We start from the raw sequence: 25,712 nt of genomic DNA on the forward strand, positions 1-25,712 counted from the left end.
GAGATCTCCACCCGTCGTATCTTACGGATTTATGGACAGCCCTGCAGGATTCATGGTGTCAGTTCACTCCAGCACCATTTCAGACATTAGTCGACTCCATACCACGTCGTGCTGCGGCGCTTCTGTGTGTTCGCGGAGGGCCCTCTATTATATTAGGCAGGTGTATTAGTTTCTTTGGCTCTTTAGTGTATTTATACGAGTTGACTGTGTCAATCAAGACACTAGCAGTACTGTATCCGAACATTACAGGTTTGATCTGCTCACTCATCCGTACTAAATTACATTTTTCCGCATTTATGGCAACGATTGGAAATTTCGTCTAAGTCGTCTTGTATCCTCCTGCAGTCACTCAACTTCGACACCTTACCGTACACCACGGCATCAGGAAACAGCAGCAGAGTGCTGTCTATCCTTTCCGTCAAATCATTCATGTATATAGAGAAAAACAGTGGTCCTATCACACTTACCAGGGGATTCCTGACGATACCCTTGTCTCTGATGAATGCTCGCCGTCGCCGTCGAGGACAACATACTGGCTTCTGTTACTTAAGAACGCTTCGAGCCACTCACATATCTACGAACTTACTCTATATATTCAGACCTTCGTTAACAGCCTGCAACTGGGCACCGTGTCAAATTCTTTCTGGAAATCTAGAAACATGGAATCTGCCTGTTGCCCTATATCCACAGTTCACAGTATAACATGTGAGAAAAGGGCAAGCTGAGTTTCGCACGAGCGATGGTTTCTAAAACCATACTGCTTCGGGGACGTAAGATCTCAATCTCAAGAAAGTTTATTGTACTCGAACTGAGAACATGTGCAAGCATTAAAGCAAAGAGAAGTTAGGAGTATTGGTATGTAATTTTGCGGGTAGTTTCTTTTACGCTTCCTATATACTGGAGTCACATGCGCTTTCTTCCAGTCGCGAAAGATTCACGATGAATGCAAACGAGGTAAGGGGTCAATGCCTTAGAAAAAATAGAAGTGGGATCCCATCCGGACCTGGTGACTTATTTGCTTTCAGATCTTTCAGTTGCTGTTCTACGGCAGGGATTCTTGTTACTATGTCGTCCACACGGGATTCTGTCCGATGGTCAAATAACAATGTGCTTGTTCGATTCTCCTGGGTGAACGATTTCTTCAACGTGAAATTTGAAACTTCGGCTTTTATTTTGCTATCTTTAACTGCCACGCGAGACTGCTCAACAAGGGACTGAATGGAATCCTTAGACCTGCTTAGCGATTTTACTTAAGACCATAATTTATCATGTTGGCTGCCATTTCTTTTGCTAAGGTGTGACGCTGCTACTTCTTGTACGGTTCGCGCAAAGATCTTTTCACAGACGCGCACATCTCTACTAATCTTCGTTTGCCATTTGTGCGTACCTTTTTGAACCGAGAGTGCAATGCTCAGAATCCTCCGAATTTCGTTATTAAAGCAAGGTGAGGCTTATCCATCCTTTACCCACTTATTAGCCTCATAACCCTCCACACAAAGATTTATAATCTGCTCAAACTTTACCCATCGTTCCTCTGCGTCCATCTTACTGGATCTAAGTGATGGAAAATCACTGTCTCAGTGAGAATCTAATAACTGCTTATCTGCTCCGGCTATTAGAAACACTCTCCTAGTCTTCATGACTGATTTAATCACTTTCGTAATCATAGTTACTATAATGGCATCGTGTTCGCTAGCCCACGTTTCTATACTGACATTGTCGATAAGGTACAGCCTATCTGCAGCTATGAGGTCTAAGATATTTCCATTGCTTGTGGGCTGCAGAGCTATCTGGTCGAGACAGTCTTCAGAACAGGTGCTCAAAAGTATTACGCATGACTGCCGGTGTGGCCGAGCGGTTCTTGGCGCTACAGTCTGGAACCGCGCGACCGCTACGGTCGCGGGTTAGAATCCTGCCTCAGGCATGAATGTTTGTGATGTCCTTAGGCTAGTTAGGTTTGAGTAGTTCTACGTTCTAGGGAACTGATGACCTCAGAATTTAAGTCCTCTAGTACTCAAAGCCATTTGAGCCATTTTTGTACCCCCGCAATGAATTCATAGACGTCCCAGTCTATACTCAGTGGGTTCAAGTCGCCTCTGGGTATTTACACCTTATTGACTCTAAACATTCTTTCAGTGACCCTAGAACTGACACTGCAAAAATCTAGTGGCCGGTAGAAACATTGAACTTGGTTTCATCTACCCTGTTACACGCGATTAGAACAATCCACTGTCACACTCAACTTCGATCTCACTGGAGACATTATTTTTGTCAGCTGCGATGAGCAGTCACCCTCCTATGGCCTCTAATCTGTCTTTCCGACATACGTTCCACGGCTCGCAAAATATATCACAGACTTCCACGTCGGGTTTCAGCCAGTTGTCGGTCCCAAGAATAATTTGAGCACGAGAACTTTCATGGAAGGCAGTAAATTCGGGAACATAATTACTAATACTTCGTCAGCTTACAGATAAAGTTGTGGCAGTCGAAGTGGCTTTGTTCGGAACTGCTTTTGACTTCACCTGCTGCATATCGATAAGAGCATCTCTATCTACCGCCTAGCCTAAAGAACCCTCATGTGCACTCCACAAGTACTCTGCTACCCGAGTAGCCCACGTAACTAATGAGGACGTACTGAACAGAACTGAGGAGAAAAGAAATTTGTGGCAAACTTGTGTAGAAGAAGGGATCGGTTGATAGGGCAGATTCTGAGACATCAAATTAGTGTGGGGGGTAAAAATCGCTAAAGGAGACCAAGAGATGAATACAATAAGCAGATCCCGAAGGATGTAGGGTGCAGTAGTTATTTGAAGATGAAGAAGCTTGCACAGGATACAACAGCATGTAGAGCAGCACTAAACCATTCTTCAGACTGAGGAGTATCACAACAACAAAAACGTAAGATATATGAGATTAGTACATAAACTGAAAACAAATTAATTTATTGTTTTGTCAGAAGATAAACTGAAAGTAAATATATTTATGGTTTTATCTCAGAAATAATTATTCATTCTAAAGTTAACAGGAACTGATAGTATTATTTTATGTTTTGGTTGTAGGCTGGTCTTATTTCTTCAGGAGCCGAAGGAGGAGGAGTTGTCATGGGATAATTTTTTACGGCCCTTTGACGGACGTCTCTGGCTGTGCACCATCACCGTCATAGCCGTTGTTTGGACTGTCCTCAGAGTTCAAAGGAGATACAGCAGAGGTTTGGGGTGTCATGACGGCCACAACCAGACATATAGTGACACCTTACATGTTGCAGGAATATTCCTCATGCAAGGTACAGGTCATCACCTAGGTATTTTTCGAAAATTATGGCTAGAATTTGTTTGCACCAATTCTATTAGATTATAAATGAACTGAGACACATTAATATTTCAATGAAATAAGTAATACATTAGATAAGCAAACAGACGATTCACATGTGTTTTAGATGGTACATAGATTGTCACCCGTGGAGAATGACGTCAGGACGACAGTAGATTTGTTCAGTTAACTTGTATATTCAAGCCCTTGGTTATAGCACATGAGGAACAGCTTGGTGGTGGCGTCCAGTTGGCTCTCTTGTGAAACCATGCACGTCCGGCATTGCTGCCAGCGCATGGAGCAGGGCCAAGTGTGGCGTCACTCGAATGCTGTTGTCAGTATGCGGTCTCCGTTTGCGACCACGATAATACAGCGGCAGCGCAGTTGACAATTCCGTCAGAGCGGCTATGACCTCCCTCCACCGAGCGGCCGGCTCTCTGCTCCGGCGGAGGTGTTTTCGTGATTCATGCGCAGGCTGCCCTGTCCTGTGGTCGAAAAGCAGTCCCTGACCTGCATTCCAAAATGTTCTTTCTGGGAGTCATAGATTCGTGGTGTAGGTTGTACACGGGATCTGAGTTTTTGTACGCACCACACTATGTTTGCTTATACACTACTGGCCATTAAAATTGCTACACCACGGAGATAAAATGCTACAGACGCGAAATTTAACCGACAGGAAGAAGATACTGTGATATGCAAATGATTAGCTTTTCAGAGCATTCACACAAAGTTGGCGCCGGTGGCGACACCTACGACGTGCTGACATGAGGAAAGTTTCCAACCGATTTCTCATACACAAACAGCAGTTGACCGGCGTTGCCTGGTGAAACGTTGTTGTGATGCCTCGTATGAGGAGGAGAAATGCGTACCATCACGTTTCCGACTTTGATAAAGGTCGGATTGTAGCCTATCGCGATTGCCGTTTATCGTATCGCGACATTGCTGCTCGCGTTGGTCGAGATCCAATGACTGTTAGCAGAATATGGAATCGGTGGGTTCAGGAGGGTAAAACGGAACGCCGTGCTGGATCGTGCAGCCACGTCTCGATCCCTGAGTCAACAGATGGCGACGTTTGCAAGACAACAACCATCTGCACGAACAGTTCGACGACGTGTGCAGCAGCATGGACTATCAGCTGGGAGACCATGGTTGCGGCTACCCTTGACGTTGCATCACAGACAGGAGCGCGTGCGATGATGTACTCAACGACGAACCTGGGTGCAGGAATGGCAAAACGTCATTTTTTCGGATAAATCCAGGTTCTGTTTACAGCATCAGTGAACAGTGGACGTTACATTTCAGATGTGTTATGACCCATGGCTCTACCCTTCATTCGATCCCTGCGAAACCCTACATTTCAGCAGGACAATGCACGACCGCATGTTGCAGGTCCCGTACGGGCCTTTCTGGATACAGAAAATGCTCGACTGCGGCCCTGGCCAGCACATTCTCCAGATCTCTCACCAATTAAAAACGTCTGGTCAATGGCCAGTAGTGTAGATAACGGCATGTACTCTAAACACTTCTGTATTGGAAAGTGAGGAAAAGCTTCTGTCCTTCCAATTGTGTACTGTAGCGTCGGCTGTTCCTATACCACACCCAGCTGGCCCTGCTTTGGAGCACCTGTTAGTTGTGTTTTGCTTCATCTTCTACAAACTAAAACGAGGACTAGGCTCTGCAGAACAAGTGCTGCTGCAGTGTTGGTATGACAACAATCAATGTTGTCTCCTTCCAGTACTGATTTTCCTGATATAAATTTAAAAGCTGCGATAAGGTTTCCAGGAGACTCGTCGCTCTTGCTGGTTCAAAGACGTGTTTATGGACTGCGTTAATTCTGGCTCCAGAGTTTGATTTAAGGTGATTAGATCTGTGGCAGAGGAGCACTTCCATGGGCTCTTCTGGCCAATATTAATTCTAGCCTCTTTGCTGACATAAGATTCTCCTGCTCGAAACAACTAGCCACTGCTACCATCTTGTCAAAGGTAGGATACAATAAATGTACCTTGACCTGTAGAAAGCACGGCCCTGGCTCGATCACTTTTTATTGCATTCTCTTAGTACTTCTTTCTCATTAGCAATTTCACTGCCAAGAATCCAACACCTCGCTTATTACCATATTCGGACATTCTGTGATTTCCCGTCAGTAGCATTTTTTTAACTTGCTTCTTTCATTTCTACATATCTTGCAATTAATAAGTAACCGTGTTTTTACTCTTATAAATTTCTTCATTGTCCCCCACTTGACAGGTTATGCATGGACTATGTAGCATTCGTAATAGGCTTGTTACCCGGCTACTGATGTAGAACGGGAAATTTAAAGTTTCGCTCCATTAGTCCTCACTTGAAATGAAAAGGTAAGTTTTGTGCTCGGGTTCTAAAGCCAACTCCTACTCCGGCGTTACTTCCTTTTGATATTTCCTTAGAACTTCTAAGTAATGCTCTGGCGACAACAATTTTACCCTTAACTGACCTCTTACAGTCTGTTGCATAATCGCCTGTAGTTCAGTTAATTTCTCTTGTGCTTCCCAAACATTATCTTCTACAGACTGCAACCATTTCGTCGGTACTACTTAAGAGCTCTACTTCGGTTTGTAGTTCTGATATTCTGATTGACTGCTTCCTCTGCAGCTCTGGCATATCACATTACTTTCCCAGTCAGCCGTCGTAGCAGTTGTGTGTCCTTCTCTTAGCTTGCAATCCGCGTTGTGTGCCAATCACTCACGGCTTTTTTCCCGTTTGCCCACTTCTTAACCTCTTCTCTCGTCGTTCACACTCTGAATGTCTTCCACATCAGCAGTGCCAAATACTGCTTCCACAAGCTGACCTCCACCATCCATCCAGCCCCCCCCCCCTTCCTTCACATACGTAGAATACCCTCAGTACTGGGGTCATCTCACTCCTTAATTTCCCATTCGCCTTTTATTCTTTCACATATCCCAGCACTTTCTTTCAGTACCTAGTGTCTTTCGGTTCCTTGACGGAATTTGTCGAATGCTTCTTCGAATCTTTTCACCACGTTATGCAACTTCCATGCATTGAATACCTTCTGTATCACCCAGCTATGACTGGTGATCACCACATCTTAGCGCTTGGCGAACAGCACTCCCCCCTTCCAGGTGTTGGTATCATCAGACTTCCATCCCGACGAAGATCAGTAGTTCTGCTATGAAATGCATCATCTCGCCTTGTCTGCACCTCACCTACAGGCAGAAATATTGGGTACTTTCCTTCCCCTAAATTAATTGCCTTCCAAAGCTGCTCATACTAATTGCATTATATCTAGGCCTAACATAAAAAATAGTAAATGACCATCTCCTAGGCCTTAATCCATACGAGTTCTTTCTGATGCCGCATGGGATTAGCCGAGGGGTCTAAGGCGCTGCAGTCGTGGACTGTGCGGCTGGTTCCGGCGGAGGTTCGAGTCCTCCCTCGGGCAGGGGTGTGTGTGTGTGTTTGTCCTAAGGATAATTGTGGTTAAATAGTGTGTAAGATTAGGGACTGATAACCTTTGCAGTTAAATCCCATAAGATTTCACATTTTCCTTCCTAATGGTTTAATTCACAACAACTTGCTTATCTTCCAAGTCATTCACAACCGTTTGTTTATCTTCTGACACCTTTCTTCTCACTCTCCCTTTCCAATGTGCATATCCTATCCCTGGAATAACATCTGAACTCCCTTGAAAATGTTTCAGCCGACCTACATGCACAACTGTCGTTCTCGTCGGTAAGTCAATCTTGTCATTTACTGGAGACGTAGTCTCTACCGCTTGGTATGGTCTCTGACACTTTGAAAAAACTTCTTTGTCTTTCCCTTTGGCATATACGAAGTTGATAGCATCACTCACTGACCAAGCTTATGCTGTGGCAGTCTTGCCGTAAGGACCAACACTTCTTCCGCTTTCTCCAGTGTTCGTCTCTATATGCCCTCCACACTATATTCCAAATTTCTCTAATTACTCTGGCAAATTACTTTACAGACTCTCCAGTCTTCCCTTGCGTCGTTTTCAATATGCCGAACGATGCTGATATTTTACGACCATATATTATTTTATATGACGATAGTCCTGTATTCACATGCTGCCTTGAGTTGTAGGAGGAGAAGACGTACTTCAGATAAGCTGTCCGGTCTGTGTGATGTGAGTCAGTGTAATATACAAACGTCTTCCCGATTGTCCAATGCACTCTTTAAGTTTTTCCAATGGCTTGTGCATGGAGAAGACTCGTCCTTAACATATTCACATTTAATAACTTACACAAATTCTCGAATATATCTGATATGAAGTTCGTTCCCTGGTCTATTACTATTGTTTCAGGCACTATTTCTACATATCTTGAAAAATGACTGCTTAAAATGCTGCTTACATTAGTCATCTGTTCTCTGTGTAGTTTCCCATTCCTTATGCTCGTTACCCGCAATATTTAATACTGCTATTTACCTACTTAAGCCACCCGCATTTCCGTGCTTCCTCCCATATTTATGCGTGACTTCGAAATCAAATTCACTTAGTCTTACTGCCCATCCCATCAACCTACTCGAAGGATCCTTAAACTCCAACAACCATTTTAACACCGCACATTCTGTTATTACTCCGAACTTTTTAATGTACAGATAACATTTGAAATATGTGATTCCATAAGTAAGGCTTAAAATCTCTTTCTCTGTTTTGGAATAATTTCTTTCTCCAAAATTTTGTTGTCGTGATGCGTAAGCTACCAAATGTTCTACGCTATCTACCTCTTGTGACAACGCACAGCCAAATGCGTGGTTTGATGCATCAGATGATGAAACAAATTCTCTATTAAAATCCGGAAATACCAATATTGGAATCGATGTTAAAGCTCATTTTAGCTACTCAAAGCGTGCTGGAACTCTTGCTAGCACACATATTTAGTACATTTTTTTAACAATTGTGTCAACTCTCTTTTACGAACCGGTGGTAATAGTTCGCGATTCCTCAGAACGATTCCTTTACAGATTCTGGTACAGGAAATCCACATACAGCTCTAGTTAATTTCAGGTCTGTCTTAACACCATCCTAACTTATGATATGGCCTAGATATGCCACTTCTTCCATGACAAAATTACACTTTTCTGTACTCAATTTTAACTTCGCTGCTTGTAACCATAGGAGAACTTCCTTCAGTCACCGCATATGCTGTTCCATATCACTCCCATAGACGACTGTGTCATCGAAGTGCACTTAGCATTGCCGTGATTTTAATCCTTTGAGTTCTCCATCCAACAATCTCTGAAACGTTGCAGGTGCATTTTAAAATCCGAATGGTCCCGAAAACGCTGTTTTATATCGATACTGTGATGCAACCTCTATCTGATGATGATCACTCTTGAAATCTATTGCTGAAAAATATTTTGATTCCCTAAATGATCCAAGGTTTCTGTGATATTTGACAAATGATAGGTGTCCATTATTGTCTTCGCATTTAGATGTCTGTAAACACAAAAAGACCTAAATTTTCGTGTTCCATCTGTTGATTTCTTTTGGCATAATGACTATTCTTGCTCACCCTCCAACGCAGTATTATTTTCTTCAATTATTCCATCTTTCAGCTGTTGATCGATGAATTCTTCCAAAATTGGAGGGCATACCTTGGTATACTGTATCGTTTCCGGTAGACTGGTGATTCGTTTCCTGTTGGTACGCAGTGTTATGCAATATGCGTTGCTGGTAACGGTTCTTTGGAAAAAAATTAATCCTTAACCTCCAAAAGTAATCCTAGGTGCTTCACTTTTCCTCGTAATGCAGTTTCATGGTGTTAGGCTATTGTCTGTGGCTGACACCCCCTGTGTCACATTCGTCTTCTTCCAGCATACCCATACTAATGATTAACAACCCCTTTGTTTATTAGTGATTGATAATTCCTTTGTTAATCCTGTTGTAACTGGCAACCAATCTGATCTAATACTTCATTCTCTTCTGACAGTTCCACCGCACACAAAATTCCTCCTGGAAAGCTAGACTCAAGAGTGATCCAATGTGATTTCCCAATACCCTTAGATACGCAAACGCGCGAATAAAGTCTCAGTGTCACCATTTGCAGTTTAAACCATTAGTCTTTCGCGACAGACTCCCCTCGTGACATCGCTACACTGGAAATGGCTTCACCTAATATTTTTTCAACAGGTTCCACCCTGTGTTGCCGAAGATCGATTATGGGCATAATGCTGAAATAAGAAATCTGATCGTGGAATCATGCCGTGTCCCGCACTCACATGTGACACCATCTCTACAAGTTGTTTAAACTGAACCGTATTCAGTCAAAAGTCTATGTCCACCTATCCTAAAGGTGTGAAATCTCGATCACTCGCTCCATACACTATGTACCGTTAGGGGCCCATTGCTTACATTTCACCAATTCATTACTGGCGACATATACTTTTGCCTCTGTGTGCAATAACATTCGGCATCGCCTTTTTCCTACTATTCCTCTTATAGCACAATCCACCTCTGCATACGTTTTTGTAGCATCCAGTCTCACTGGGAATGACCATAAATGGATATGGGGTTCCCATTGGCGTTTAATACCTTATTCTTCCCAGTCCTCTACTTCTAAAACTGTTACTTCCTCGTATTTCATTCACAACAACCTAAAGCTGGAGACGCTACCTCCTTACATGTTCCGTTCACCCACATCTGCAAAATTTTATGTTACCTACGGACACTATTTACCTGGCTTTCCAGTCAACAAATCTATCTTCTCACACTCCATAGTTAACCGCAAGCCCTTTGGACGCCCTGTCCGTACACGTCTTGACTTTTTCCCATGCAACCCTCTTAAAAAAGCATCGAGCTCCCAGTACTCAGCTTCTTGCAAATTAATTTCATTGGCTGCAGTATCCTGTCCTAATTCATAAGTACTTCCATTAATTTTCCTTATCCTATCTTCAAACTGTTCCAGTTTCCATATTACTCTTAGTTATTACCCCTAATTGTACTTTATAGTGTCTCTGGTTCTGACGAAACTTTCCCCTTGACAACATTCATTTTGATAATTATCATTCACAAGACAAGAAAACAATATATATTAATTTAATTCTAACGTCTAAATCTGAGCCATCTCGACTTTTGGCTCTGACCAGCCATATGCTCCTAATTATTACATGCCAAATATTTTACTGTAAATGATTCTGTATATCGCAATGCGTGACTCTCAAGGTTACACTTTATGCTTCTAGGAGGCACTAAACAATCGTGACTTCCATTACCTCTAACACTAGTCAAATCTACTGGATCCCTACCAGCAATAAAATATACTTTGCATAATTCAAGAACATCAAACCTTTTCTCCATGAGCAAAATACAATAAAAAGATTTTGGATTCACTATACCATAGGCTGTAGATTCAGACGTTGCTCTAAGAAGGGGACGTCAATGATCTGACACCACTGTTCGATGACCCATGGATTGTCACCCAAGAATAGTTAAATGAGACATCAGCATATTTGTTTAATTACCTTATTTATTCTGGCTCTTGGCCCTAGTACATCAGGAAGATCTTGGCGGAGGCAACATATATCCAGCATTGATGGCACTGGAAAGAGTGAGGCCAAGCGAGGAACCACTCAAATACCGCTGTCAGCGATGTATCCGGTTGCGACCATGACAGCGCAGTTGACAGTTCCGCTGGCGCAGCTCTACCTCTCTCCAGCGAGCAGGCAGCTCTATGCTCCAGTGGCAGCTGCTTTTGTAATTCAGGGCAGGCAGCCTATCCCCATTCTCCATTTCAGGATGTTGTTCTGAGTGTCACAGACTCATGGTGTAGGCTGTGATACTGAGACGAGAATATTTTAGTACACAAATCGCTGAGTACACATTCGCTCTAGATCATGTTCGTTTAGGGCTTAAGGCATCTATTCTAAACACTTCTGTGGTGGCAAGTTAGGAAAGGCTTTTGTCCTCCCACTAGCATATTGCAATACTGGCTGCTGTTTTACTGCACCTGGCTAAACCTGCTTGACAATGCCTGTTGGCTGTGTTTTGTTTCACAACACGTAACACTCTTGCTTGCCTGTGCTGGCTCTGTTGCAGTCACTTCTGCTGCAGCATACTTTTTGACCGAATACAGTCGGTATGCTACGTTTGGAATACTTTGAGATATGTTAAGGAATATTATACACTCCTGGAAATGGAAAAAAGAACACATTGACACCGGTGTGTCAGACCCACCATACTTGCTTCGGACACTGTGAGAGGGCTGTACAAGAAATGATCACACGCACGGCACAGCGGACACACCAGGAACCGCGGTGTTGGCCGTCGAATGGCGCTAGCTGCGCAGCATTTGTGCACCGCCGCCGTCAGTGTCAGCCAGTTTGCCGTGGCATACGGAGCTCCATCGCAGTCTTTAACACTGGTAGCATGCCGCGACAGCGTGGACGTGAACCGTATGTGCAGTTGACGGACTTTGAGCGAGGGCGTATAGTGGGCATGCGGGAAGCCGGATGGACGTACCGCCGAATTGGTCAACACGTAGGGCGTAAGGTCTCCACAGTACATCGATGTTGTCGCCAGTGGTCGGCGGAAGGTGCACGTGCCCGTCGACCTGGGACCGGACTGCAGCGACGCACGGATGCACGCCAAGACCGTAGGATCCTACGCAGTGCCGTAGGGGACCGCACCGCCACTTCCCAGCAAATTAGGGACACTGTTGCTCCTGGGGTATCGGCGAGGACCATTCGCAACCGTCTCCATGAAGCTGGGCTACGGTCCCGCACACCGTTAGGCCGTCTTCCGCTCACGCCCCAACATCGTGCAGCCCACCTCCAGTGGTGTCGCTTCTGCCTTGGCGTGAATGGAGGGACGAATGGAGACGTGTCGTCTTCAGCGATGAGAGTCGCTTCTGCCTTGGTGCCAATGATGGTCGTATGCGTGTTTGGCGCTGTACAGGTGAGCGCCACAATCAGGACTGCATACGACCGAGGCACACAGGGCCAACACCGTGCATCATGGTGTGGGGAGTGATCTCCTACACTGGCCATACACCTCTGGTGATCGTCGAGGGGACACTGAATAGTGCACGGTACATCCAAACCGTCATCGAACCCATCGTTCTACCATTCCTAGACCGGCAAGGGAACTTGCTGTTCCAACAGGACAATGCACGTCCGCATGTATCCCGTGCCACCCAACGTGCTCTAGAAGGTCTAAGTCAACTACCCTGGCCAGCAAGATCTCCGGATCTGTCCCCCATTGAGCAAGTTTGGGACTGGATGAAGCGTCGTCCCACGCGGTCTGGACGTCCAGCACGAACGCTGGTCCAACTGAGGCGCCAGGTGGAAATGGCATGGCAAGCCGTTCCACAGGACTACATCCAGCATTTCTACGATCGTCTCCATGGGAGAATAGCAGCCTGCATTGCTGCGAAAGGTGGATATACACTGTACTATTGCCGACATTGTGCATGCTCTGTTGCCTGTGTCTATGTGCCTGTGGTTCTGTCAGTGTGATCATGTGATGCATCTGACCCCAGGAATGTGTCAATAAAGTTTCCCCTCCCTGGGACAATGAATTCACGGTGTTCTTATTTCAATTTCCAGGAGTGTATAATCATTATGATGTAATAATAATTAAGAATTAATTGTAATCAATCAGTATTGCTTATGCATTTACAAAGTACAGAGAATTAAGTATTGAACATTTGAATAAATAAAGTTAAAAATAATATGGAAAATAAATTGTTTGATAAAACTTTAAAAGCTTAAACATAAGAGTTATATGTTATATTTGGATATAAATAATCTAACTGATTAATTTCCTATTTTTGTACAAGATATACATCTAGTGGCTGAGCTTCTAAATATCAATTTATAGAACTATACCATCTCATATATAAATGGATCATTGTACTGTCTCTGTGGTAAAACTTGTACGTAATAATGAATACTAAACTTTTCATTTCCAGATTATTGATACAAAATATAACGAATTTAAATTATCTATGAGCTGGATATCATAAAATTAGAAAACCTTGTAGCTATATTTATATACTTGATTAAGATATTCCGAAGAAACTAACGGGAAAATTTTTATTTATGAGATTTAAAGTAGTGAAAAACGAATAATACAACATTTATGCAATATGCGATATGGAGGATATGAGACATAGTACTATGTGTCACATTAAATGGTCTTGAGAAAGAGAGACTGAAGAAAACTGTACGAAAAATTTACAGAAAAATGTTCCAATACATAAGGGTTTAAGGACACGAAAAATGGAAATCATATATATGAAATGTAATTTTGTTCTTGTGAATTAAATTTCTTTAAACAACATGTAATATTAAGAATTTTTCAAAAACAGCTAGTAACAAGCATCTATCGTCATGTTTCCCTGTTGTTGTTGTCTTCAGCCCTGAGACTGGTTTGATGCAGCTCTCCATGCTACTCTATCCTCTGCAAGTCTCTTCATCTCCCAGTACCCACTGCAACCTACATCCTTTTGAATCTGCTTAGTGTAATCATCTCTTGGTCTCCCTCTACGATTTTTACCCTCCACGCTACCCTCCAATGCTAAATTTGTGATCCCTTGATGCCTCAAAACATGTCCTACCAACCGATCCCTTCTTCTAGTCAAGTTGCGCCACAAACTTCTCTTCTCCCCAATTCTATTCAATACCTCCTTGTCAGTTACATGATGTATCCACCTTATCTTCAGCATTCTTCTGTAGCACCACATTTCGAAAGCTCCTATTCTCTTCTTGTCAAAACTAGTTACCGTCCATGTTTCACTTCCATACATGGCTACACTCCATACAAATACTTTCAGAAACAACTTCCTGATACATAAATCTATATTCGATGTTAACAAATTTCTCTTCTTTAGAAACGCTTTCCTTGCCATTGCCAGTCTACATTTTATATCCTCTCTACTTCGACCATCATTAGTTATTTTACTTCCCAAATAGCAAAACTCCTTTACTACTTTAAGTGTCTCATTTCCTAATCTAATTCCCTCAGCATCACCCGATTTAATTTGACTACATTCCATTATCCTCGCTTTGCTTTTGTTGATGTTCATCTTATATCTTCCTTTCAAGACACTGTCCATTCCGTTCAACTGCTCTTTCACGGCCTTTGTTGTCTCTGACAGAATTACAATGCCATCGGCGAACCTCAAAGTTTTTACTTCTTCTCCATGAATTTTAATGCCTACTCCAAATTTTTCTTTTGTTTCCTTTACTGCTTGCTCAATATACAGATTGAATAACATCGGGGAGAGGCTACAACCCTGTCTTACTCCCTTCCCAACCACTGCTTCCCTTTCCTGCCCCTCGACTCTTATGACTGCCATCTGGTTTCTGTACAAATTGTAAATAGTCCTTCGCTCCCTGTGATTTACCCCTGCCACCTTCAGTATTTGAAAGAGAGTATTCCAGTCAACATTGTCAAAAGGTTTCTATAAGTCTACAAATGCTAGAAACGTAGGTTTGCCTTTTCTTAATCTTTCTTCTAAGATAAGTCGTAAGGTCAGTATTGCTTCACGGAATCCAAACTGATCCTCCCCGAGGTCTGCATCTATCAGTTTTTCCATTCATCTGTAAAGAATTCGCGTTACTATTTTGCAGCTGTGACTTATTAAACTGATAGTTCGGTAATTTTCTCATCTGTCAGCACCTGCTTTCTTTGGGATTGGAATTATTATATTCTTCTTGAAGTCTGAGGGTATTTCGCCTGTTTCATACATCTTGCTCACCAGATGGTAGAGTTTTGTCAGGACTGGCTCTCCCAAGGCCGTCAGTAGTTCCAATGGAATGTTGTCTACTCCGGGGGCCTTGTTTTGACTCAGATCTTTCAGTGCTCTGTCAAACTCCTCATGCAGTATCTTATCTCCCATTCCGTCTTCATCTACATCCTCTCCCATTTCCATAATATTGTCCTCAAGTACATGGCCCTTGTATAAACCTTCTATATACTCCTTCCACCTTTCTGCTTTCCCTTCTTTGCTTTGTTTCACTAAGGACATGTTTTTTCTTAAAAAATAATACTGAAGTGCACAATTTATCGTATAGGGTATGTCATACATCAGTTAAATCGGTGTTTCTTGACTACTTATTGTTTTTTCTTACAATTTTTAGCAAGTCTTTGTTTTATTCACACAAATGTTGAATTGCCCATTTATTTTATATTGGCACAGGTCTGCGACAGGTCATGTTACTTCAGTCACCTTCACCAGAAACGTGATTTTGCATGTATTTTTATCTTTTGAAAAATATAATTTAGTTAGATATTTAATACTAGGGCATCCCAGGAAAGTTGTGTTATGCTTCCTTGCCGCTTAATATCATAATAGGAAGCGTAATACAATTTTCCTTGGAAGCCTTAGTATTAAATATATAACTAAATTATATTATCATATTAATTATATTACTAATTTTTATATATATATATATATATATATATATATATATATATATATATATATATATATATATATATTCACATTTTCCAGATGAAAAGATAAGCTGTTCTCATGTTGTGTTAAAACAGTGATGTCTGTCTAAAATCTAGTGCTCCAGTACCAGACATAGACATTTCTGAACGACGTCTAAAACACATGACACAAAGTGTACAACTGAATAGGGACCTGTTACTAATGCTAATGTACATAAACATCACTTACCCTCTCACAATGAAACATCAGACAATATATCCAGGAGATGAATTTCACCAAAACAGAAAAGAGAATACCAGTCTCAAGGAGACTATAACAGACATGCAGGAAACAAATCAGTCTCAAAGGTAACAGGATGACATGATTAATCAACCTTGAAATCACAGCCAATGATAAACTCTGGCCACATATAATTGACGACAGAGTGTACATTTGTCTCTAAACGCTAGTCTGTAAAACCAGGATACCAGATTAAAACATGAAAAAGAGGAAAATAAATAAAAAGTATGAAGAAATGAATCAGTAAATTCAACTGACTGAGCAACCGAAAGTTGTACCAAGGAAAATCGCAGGACACATAGATCTCCAGGACAGACAATATTTAAAAATTAAATGGTATGGGTTTTTCCTCTTTGCAAACACACTCTTTTTTCTTTTTACCCAAACATGTTTCAGCACCTCTGTGCCGCCATCAGTAGGTTTTTGCTTATTAAAAACTGTAAAAAGCGAAATTGTTTTGGGTTATAATTGATTTAACAAAGTGAGGCCTAAAGATAGTTTTAGTTTCTTTTGATTCTTACCCTGATTTTACATTGCAGGACTACTGTATGGTGTCCTGCACTGAATGCTTGTCATCTGTACTGTTTGGTTTGCAGATGGAAAAGATGTGCTGCAGTGTGTTTGGAGAAAAAGGAAAAGCAGTGTGCTTGTAAAAAGGCAGCCTTTAATTTAACTGCAAATGCGGGAAGAAAGTTGCAAATCCAAAAGGTGAATATGAAGTTTAAAAAGCTTGCTAAGTGTCAGAGAAAAATATGAGGAAAGAGCTTAAAATTAGAATCATCACATCTTATCAAAACCTGCCCTGTGTTACGTTACAGAGGCATTATCCTGAGTTACACTAGCCAGTTACCAGCGTTAATCTGTAAAGACAATCAGTGCAGCAGTTGTCAGTTTATTGGTGTTTGCCTCGTTAACAGAGATATTCTCATTTGTAATACACTTCTTTCATTTATGAGATGCATTCAAAGTAATAACACCTCCAATTTTATTTCTCAAAAAATAATAAAACCAAAGCTGCGAAACTTGCGTCAGTTCTCGAGGTAACTTCGCTGCAGCTGTAAACATTTTTCACAACGTCATCGCCAATATTCCATGTCCTCAGCGGACGCTTCTTTAGGAGTCTGGTTTGACCACTGGAAAATCGCTGATGCTTTAACGGCATGGCTAATGAAAGTGCGACCACCGAGAGTCTCTTTCGTTTTTGGAAACAGCCAAAAGTTGCAAGTAGCCAGGTCAGTCGAAGTAGGTAGGGAGTGTGAGAAATAATTCCAAAGTAGTTGTTACGAAGAGACTGCATCGTCCCGTTCACCCAATGCACTGGTGCCTTGCTTTGCAGAAAGAGCACACGTGTCGTCTTTTCTGGCCATTTTCCTGCAATGATCGAAGGATCCCACACTTTAAAACGTCTTTGTAGGATGCACGTCACTGTAGTTCCCTTTCGAATGCGCTGAGTAAGCATTACGCCATCGTTGGCCCAGAACACGGCCATCATAATTTTGTCAGTACTGTTGCTTATCCGAATTTTTTTGTTGGCGGTGAATGTGAGCACTTCCATTGAGCTGACTGGCGTTTCGATTCGGGATTTCAAAACGGCATCCATATCTCAATAAATGAAAAGAAAGTCCCATTCACACCGTCATCACGAGTCAATATTGTCTGGAAACAGGCCACGCACGCAGTCTCGTGGTCATCCATCACCGTTCATAGCAGCCACTATGAGGACACTTTGCAAGTTCTTCATGGTTGTTTGCACAGATCCAAGTAAATACCAACTTGTGGAGTGATGTGTTCCATACTGACTCGACGGTCCTTCAAAGAAATTTTTTGCTCTCTCTTAATCATGTTATCAGACTAGTTGGTTATCACATGAATTTCTGCATTCTCCAAACTGCCTCAACCACCAACGCACACTAAAGACTCTAGTGGCTAGCGTTGCTGTCTCTAGATCACAAGGTCCCGAGTTCGATTCCTGGGTATATTGGGGATTTTCTCTGCCTGGGGACGGTGTTTGTGATGTTCTCATCATTTCATCATCATCATCATTGTTGTTGTTGATAGATTGCATTGAGTTAAAAACTGGACTGTGTAAAAATTGGGACTTCGTACAGGCCCTGATGACCACGCAGTTGAGCGTCTCCCAAACTAAACATACTCATCATAATCACATTAAATCCAGCCTGGACAACATCAATCCATTTCTCATTCAACTGACGATGAATTTCAATGGGCGTCACTCCATGCACATGTAAAATCCGAAAGATTTCACGCTGTACTCGTAATAAAAACGTTTCCATTTTTAGTGTCAAAACAATTAGCACTCTCACCGCTGCCACTAGAGTTCCGTGTGCCGTACAGTGCTGCCATCTCTGCCACGAATCGACGATAAAGCCTATGTTTTTGTCTATTTCCAGTCCTGAGAAAAAATCAGAGGTATTATAACTTGAATGCACATTGTGGTTGGATGTTTTCGTCTGGTGCTGCCACAGGTTGAATAGCTTGTGCACATTATTTACGTTCTAGCATTCAGTAAAGCTTCGGCTGACTTGAAGGGACACCTAATGATTATTACCTCAGCATAGAGATTTTATAACGAAGACTCCGTGACTGTTGGTTGTTTTTCAAGACTGCGATTCTGGTCAGTTTAAGAATGTCTAGTTATTATTTACATGTATTGCGACAAAAAGTTTATCCACAGTGAATCCCATACCAGTAAACTACACAAATGCCTGACACCGACTCACTGACGAGGGAATTGCGCAATGACTGCTTCGTCATCTCACTTCACCTTTAGTGTACAGAATGAATCAAGAGCCAAATATACTATATTTGTGAGAGTACCACGTGAAACACCAACATCACGTGAATGAAGTTATCATATCCATTTAATCTTAGCTATCTGGTTTCGTACTTAATTAACACAGCAGTATGATTACTCAGTAAAATTAACACCGAACAATAAGCCTCACATCCTAGCATGTCTTCTTAAGATATTTTCTGCTTGCAATCACTCTGCTTATGGTTGTCAATGGGGTCGGCAGGTTGTGGCGAGGGTAGTGACACGAAGTGGCGTGACAGCGTGCGGGCGACTCTGCTGGTGGCGTCGATGTCTGCGATGGTGGTGTACACTGCCTACTGCGGCGCCCTCACCGCCTCCCTGGCCACCCACCGCCTGAAGATGCCTTTCACAGACCTGCAGGGCCTACTGAGGGATGGATCCTACAAACTGCTGCTGTTGTACGCCTCTGGAGAGATGGGAATTTTCGCTGTCAGTATGGTCGTAATACATCTGCTTGTCATTCACCTTTGTATGGCCTATGCTACAAGAATGTATGTCAAAACTGAAGCACCACCTAGGAAACACCTGGCTGAAAAGAACTTCACAGCACAGATCACATTCATGGCAATACACAAGTTATTATTACTACATAAATGAAAATGACTGGAATACTCTCTCATAAATTCTGAAGATAGCAGGGATAAAACAGCGACGAATGAGATTCCTAACACTTAGGCAGAAATTATGCTGCAGTTATGAGTCTAATTACATGCAAGAGGAATAGGAGAAGGTGTAGAGGAGAAGGGCGTCAGACAAAATTGTTGCCAATCCGCCACATTTCTCAACTTGTACACTGAACAAGCAATAAAAGAAACCAGGAGGAATATGGAAAGGGCATTAGCCTTCAGAGATAAGAAATAAAAACTTTCATGTTAACTGATGATATAGTAAATTTGCCAGAGACTTGGAACATCACTTGAGATGAGTGGATGATATCCTAAAAAGAGATTATAAGAGGTACATCACTGAAAGTAAAACTAGGGTAATGGCATAAAGTCGAATGAAATCAGGTTTTGATAATGAATGAGATTAGTAAATAGGTCTGAAAGTAGTATATAAGTTTGGTTATTTGGGCAACAAAGCAACTGACAATAGCCAATGTACAGAGATCGTGAAGTACAGACTGTTAATAAGAAGAATAGTATTCCAGAAAAAGAGAAATATACTATCACAGGATATAAATTTTAGGTGTTAGGAAGTCTTTTATGAAAATTCTTATGTGGAATGCGAATTTGGATGACAAGGGTATTAATTTATGATAATTTATGCTGTTGTGGGTTTCCAGTATATTTCAAGATGAAATGTGAAACCTGAATATTATGTTAAAGGTGAAGAGTCACAATTATACATCATTATCCCCCCAACATATTTAGATAATAAAAATGTAATGCAGTCTTCACAAACTGAGAAAAGAAATCATGCATTGTTATGAATCCCCAAAGCCCATCTCTAAACAAGCAGCCCTAAATTCACAAAGTACCGATTTCAATCTATCCATAATTTATTACATTGATAGCCCTACCTGTTTTCTCAGTAATGAACTGATAACAAAATTATAAACACATAACAGTAAACTCTGGTACATTAATTTACACTATTAAAGAGATAAAAACAGCCCACAAATGAAAGTTTGTATTGTTCAATATAACCAACCTATACACAAATATAAAAATATCAGAAATAATCGAAGTTATAAAGAAAAACTTGATACACATGGGAACACTGAATCATACAAAATAATAAACTTAATAGAACTCATTGTATCACAAAATTATTTCTAATTCTAAAATAAAATTTACAAATAATCTAGTGTAGTGCCAATGGGCAATTCCATTTCTGGCGTGTCTGAAGATATATTTATTAATACACTAGGAGAAAAATTACTCAGTTCTGATTTGCTCACTTAATACACAATTATTTACAACTACACTACACTGCTCTACACTGGTAGAAGGTGACAATAAAGACATACTAAACAATCATAAACAATTAAACAGCCTGCATCCTTGCATTAAATTTAGAATGAAGGCAGAACAAAACAAGTCAATAAAGATGCCAGATAGAAAGATAAGTAACATTAACAACAACCACAGCTGTGAAATATGTAGGAAATTGTAGCACAACAGCCATTGCCATAAGTGAACACTCCTGTCATCCAAATTCTCAAAAATATGCATCCTCCAGATAAAAGATTAATGGAATAGCAAATTCGTCACTTAACACTGATACAATACAAAAGAGAATAAAAGAGGCAAAAACTCACAACATACATACAGAAATAAAGCTAAAAAGAGAATAAAAAATAAAGCAACCTATGTCACAATACCATACATTGGCCAAATTTCAAGAAAACTGACCAATCTGTCTAACAAGATGGAAGTAAAACTATCATTCTGTACCTGTAATAATTGGAAAACAAAACTACAATCAGCAAACGCCAAAAAGCTACTTTCCCAAATACAGGAATTCACAAAATCGCTCGCAAGGATTGCAACAAATTTTACATTGGACAAATAGTTAGCAGTATTCGTTTAAGGATCAAGGAAAACATCCAGAGCTTTCAAAGCAGTCACTCTACATTTTACAGGCACCTACAAAACCGAAAACACAAAGCAAGAAAAAAATTAGTTAATGCTCTAGATGAGGTACATAAAGGACCTATAATGAATATCCTTGAAGAACTGGAACATCCACACAGATAAATACCGAAACGAAATTCAAAATTAACAAACGAAATGGAGACTAAAAATCTAGAAAACTTAATTGACATCCTAAAAGAAAAATGACAAATTTTCAATATTTCACAGCATGTAAAAGACCACAGAATACTCAACACTAAAATCTTTGTACGAGAAACGAAGAATTATAGTTACAGTATGTTTCTAATTACTTATTACTGTTGCTTTTCCGCGAGTAAAATTCACTGTAAGCATAAAAGCATCGCTGGAGAAAATTGTCAAATATAAGTGCTACATAAATTCTGTTATAAACGTTACCAGTATCACGAAGAGGTTATCAAAAAAATGCTACAGGCTACAGTATGTGATATACAGTACTCGTCAACATCTGAGATATAAAACAGGTAACTACGAATATATTTGTAATCCATAAATTCAATATTATAATATAGATGTAAGTAACATACTTTCATCGCACATTTTGACCAAAAAAGTATCATCATTGCAGGGCCACTTGAAAATGCCAAAACGAGCTTGTCGTGGTAGACATATAATAAATTAATAAAGTCTCAAGTAAAGAAGCAGCCAAGGATCTGAAGAATTTATGTCATACATCTTTTTTCGACAGTCAAATGCAATATAAAATATAAAAAACTGCTGTGTTTATCTCTTATGTTGACAGCAAAAATTTCGTTCTATGTGTGTGAATGAGCACCTTACAGATATTCCTTCTTTATGTTTATTTTACAGCGTACAGCATAGAGGCAGTTGTCTCTCTGGAATACTGAAAATGCTGTGTTCTACGATCTTTGAAATGATGATCAGTACAGCAATCTTAGTTGCTTGAATAATCTTCAAAATTTACTGTGCATTCGAGCTACTTCATGACGTTGAAGAATTTATTAATCTCAGATATAAAGCTACTTCAGGAGAACTACACAAATTGTGGAATCTTGCAATTTCAGGAACCATGGACACAACTGCCTTTCGGGCGCCGCAGCAGTTCAATTAAAGACAGAATGATTAATATACTGGTTTGTCCTTTCAAAACGTCTACAGTATAAATGATACAACCTTTTGTTTTCTTTGCAGTCCGTAGTTCTAATTTAGAATTTTACACAACTTTCATTTATATTTGTAGTTACTTAAGTCAGTTTGAATACTTGATTTTATTTCTGAACAATGTCAAAATTAAAAGACCTTTTTGTTCATAACTCTCACGTCAATTTTCATTAACGGGATCTGTACATGGTGTGGTCGCAAAAAATGTTTACTCCTTCATTTAGTCTTCCTAGGATGGCTAGGATGTGTGCATGCTGAGTGTGGATAGAGGAGGAGCTGGCTGCAGTTCGTGAACAGCTGAATTCAGTTTGGGCTACGGTCAGTCATCTTTAGGTTGAAGCCTCAGGGTGTAGCGGTGGCAGGGAATGTGGCCCGTCGCGTGAGACACCTTAGATTTGGAATCACTGCGGGCTCTGCTTCCGAGGCACCTCCTGGTGCACCCGACGTGGTGCATCCTCCCTCACAGCAGGGTGTGTGGCGGGTGCTAACGCGTTCACGTCACTCGATTCGGAGAACTAATGTGGAGATTGACCACCTGGCCTCACCCATTCACTCTGTGAGGGGACAGGTTTACTAGATGTTGGGAGCTCCAATGTTAGGCACATTACGAAGACCCTTAGGTAGACAGCGTTCAGGGCTGGAAGAAAGCCAATGTGCACTGTGTGTGTCTGCCGGGGAGCCTTATCCAAGATGTGGAGGCGGACTTCCCTGTGACTACTGAGCATGCAGGGTACAGTCCTCTACAAGTTGTGGCTCGCGCTGGCACCAGTGACGCCTGTCGCATGGGTTCTGAGGCGATCCTCAGTTCGTACAGGGGGCTTTTGGCGGTGGTGACGATTGCTAGCCTCGGGAGTGGGGTGCAATCAAAGCTCGCAATTTGCAGCATTTGACGGTCTTGTCTGCAGATTTCTAGACCTACGTTATAGTATGGGCATTTGTAGGATTCACATTGATAGTTCAAGGGTGCACTACACAAAGAAACCAGCTACTTGAGTGCACATCAGGTTATTTTAGACCAGGCAGTAAATCGAGGTGTTCCGATGAACACTCACCATTCGATATAAGGCAAGACAAGTAAAATGGCATTCAGCATAAAGACGCTTCGACTTTCATAATTTTATCAGTGAACTGGCAAAGTATTCGTAATAAAGTTCCAGAAATTACTGCCCTCAATGAAGTTCTCGCGCCTAAATTATTATTCTTGGGACCGAGAGCTAGCTGAAGAATGACGCGGGAATCTCTGAGACATTTTGCGAGCCGTGGAACTATGTAGAGGCCATAGAAGGGGTAAGAGTTCATTACTGTTGCCTAAAATGTTGTCTCTGATGCGGTCGAAGTTGAGTGTGACAGTGAAATTATTTGAGCGCGTAAAACAGGTGTGGGTGAAGCCAAGTTAAATGGTGGGTGCTTTTACCAGCCACCAGATTCTGCTATGTCAGTTCTAGAGTCATTCAACGAAATTCCACAGTCAATGGCGCGCAGACAGACAGATCGAGGAATACTATCGGGTGAGACATGGATGTCTGTGGATTCGTTACAAGGGGCACAGACAGACAGTCATGCGGAACACTTTTGAACACATTCTTTGAAAAGTGTCTTGAGCAGCTAGCCCGGCAGTCTACATGTAATGAAAATATCTTAGACCTCGTAACTACAAATAGGCTGGACCTTTCGACAATGGCAATATAGAAACAAGGGCTAGCGATCATGATGTCATTATGGCGATACTGATTACGAAAGTTAATAGATCAGTCAAGAAGACTAGAAGAGTGTTTCAACTAGATACAACAGATAACCAGTAATTCGCATCTCACTTAGTGAATTGGAATCACTTATTTACAGTAAGAATGATACAGAGGAATTATGATCAAAGATAATCGTGGTCTGGAAAATTATATGCCTAGTAAGTGGATAAAGGGTGGAAAAGACCCACTACGGTTTGACAACGAAATTCGGAAAATGCTTAGGAAGCACAGTCTACTGCACTCTCGGTTCAAAAGGGAACGCACAAAGAACGACAAGCAAAGGTTAGTAGAGATTCGTGCGTCTGTGAAAAGATCTATCGTACAATAAGTACCACCGTCACAACTTAGAAAAAGATATGGTAGCGAAACTGAGAAAATTCTAGTCTTAAACAAAATCACTAAGCGGGTCTAAGGCTTCCATGCAGGCCCTTGTTCACATTTGACATGGCAGTTGAAGATAGCAAAATGAATGCCGAAGTTTTAAATACGCTTAGAAGAACTCGTACACATAGGAGAACTGTACAATTTGACCATCGGACAAACTCCCATATGGACGACATAGTAATAAACATCCCCGGCGTAGATATACAACTGGAAGATTTGAAAGCAAATACCAGAACCTGATGGAAACCCAGGTAGATTTTACAAGGCATATGGCACTGGTTCCTTACCTAGCTTGCATTTATCGCGAACCTCTCGCCCAGTACAGAGTTCCAACGTCTGGAAAAAGGTTCAGGTGACTCCAGAACATAGGAAGGATGAAAGAACGAAGCCGCCAAAGTACAAACCAATGCCCCTAATTCTGTTTGCTCTACAATTCTTGAACATATTCTCAGTTTGAATAAAAAAACTCTCTTAAGACTGAGAAGCTTGTGTCCACGAATCATCATGGTTTTAGAAAGCATCGCTAGAGCGAAACTCAGCTTGTCCTATTGTGCGAGTTGCGAGCTGTGGACGATGGGCAACAGGCAGATTCCATGTTTCTAGATTTCCAAAAATCATATGACATGGTGCAGCATTACAGGCTGTCAACGAAGGTACGAGCATATGGATTAAGTTCACAGACATGTGAGTGGCTCGAATACTTCTTAACTAATAGAACACAGTATGTTGTCCTCGATGGAGAGTGTTCATCGGAGACAAGGGTACAGTCATGAGTGCCCCAGGGAAGTGTGACAAGACTGCTGTTATTCACTATATACATAAATGATTTGACTGACAGGACAAGCAGCAATGCGAGGTTGATTACTGATGATGCTCTGGTGTATGGCAAGGTTGAGAGGTTCCATGCTTTTTTTTCATTTGCCTCTCATTTTAATCAATTTTATTAATATTTTATATCATTTCATCGTGGGACCGGGCCGAATATGGTGTATTTGTACTGAGAGCT

Source organism: Schistocerca gregaria, chromosome 2 (genome assembly GCF_023897955.1).
Source record: "Schistocerca gregaria isolate iqSchGreg1 chromosome 2, iqSchGreg1.2, whole genome shotgun sequence".
Classification (NCBI taxonomy): Eukaryota; Metazoa; Arthropoda; class Insecta; order Orthoptera; family Acrididae; genus Schistocerca; species Schistocerca gregaria.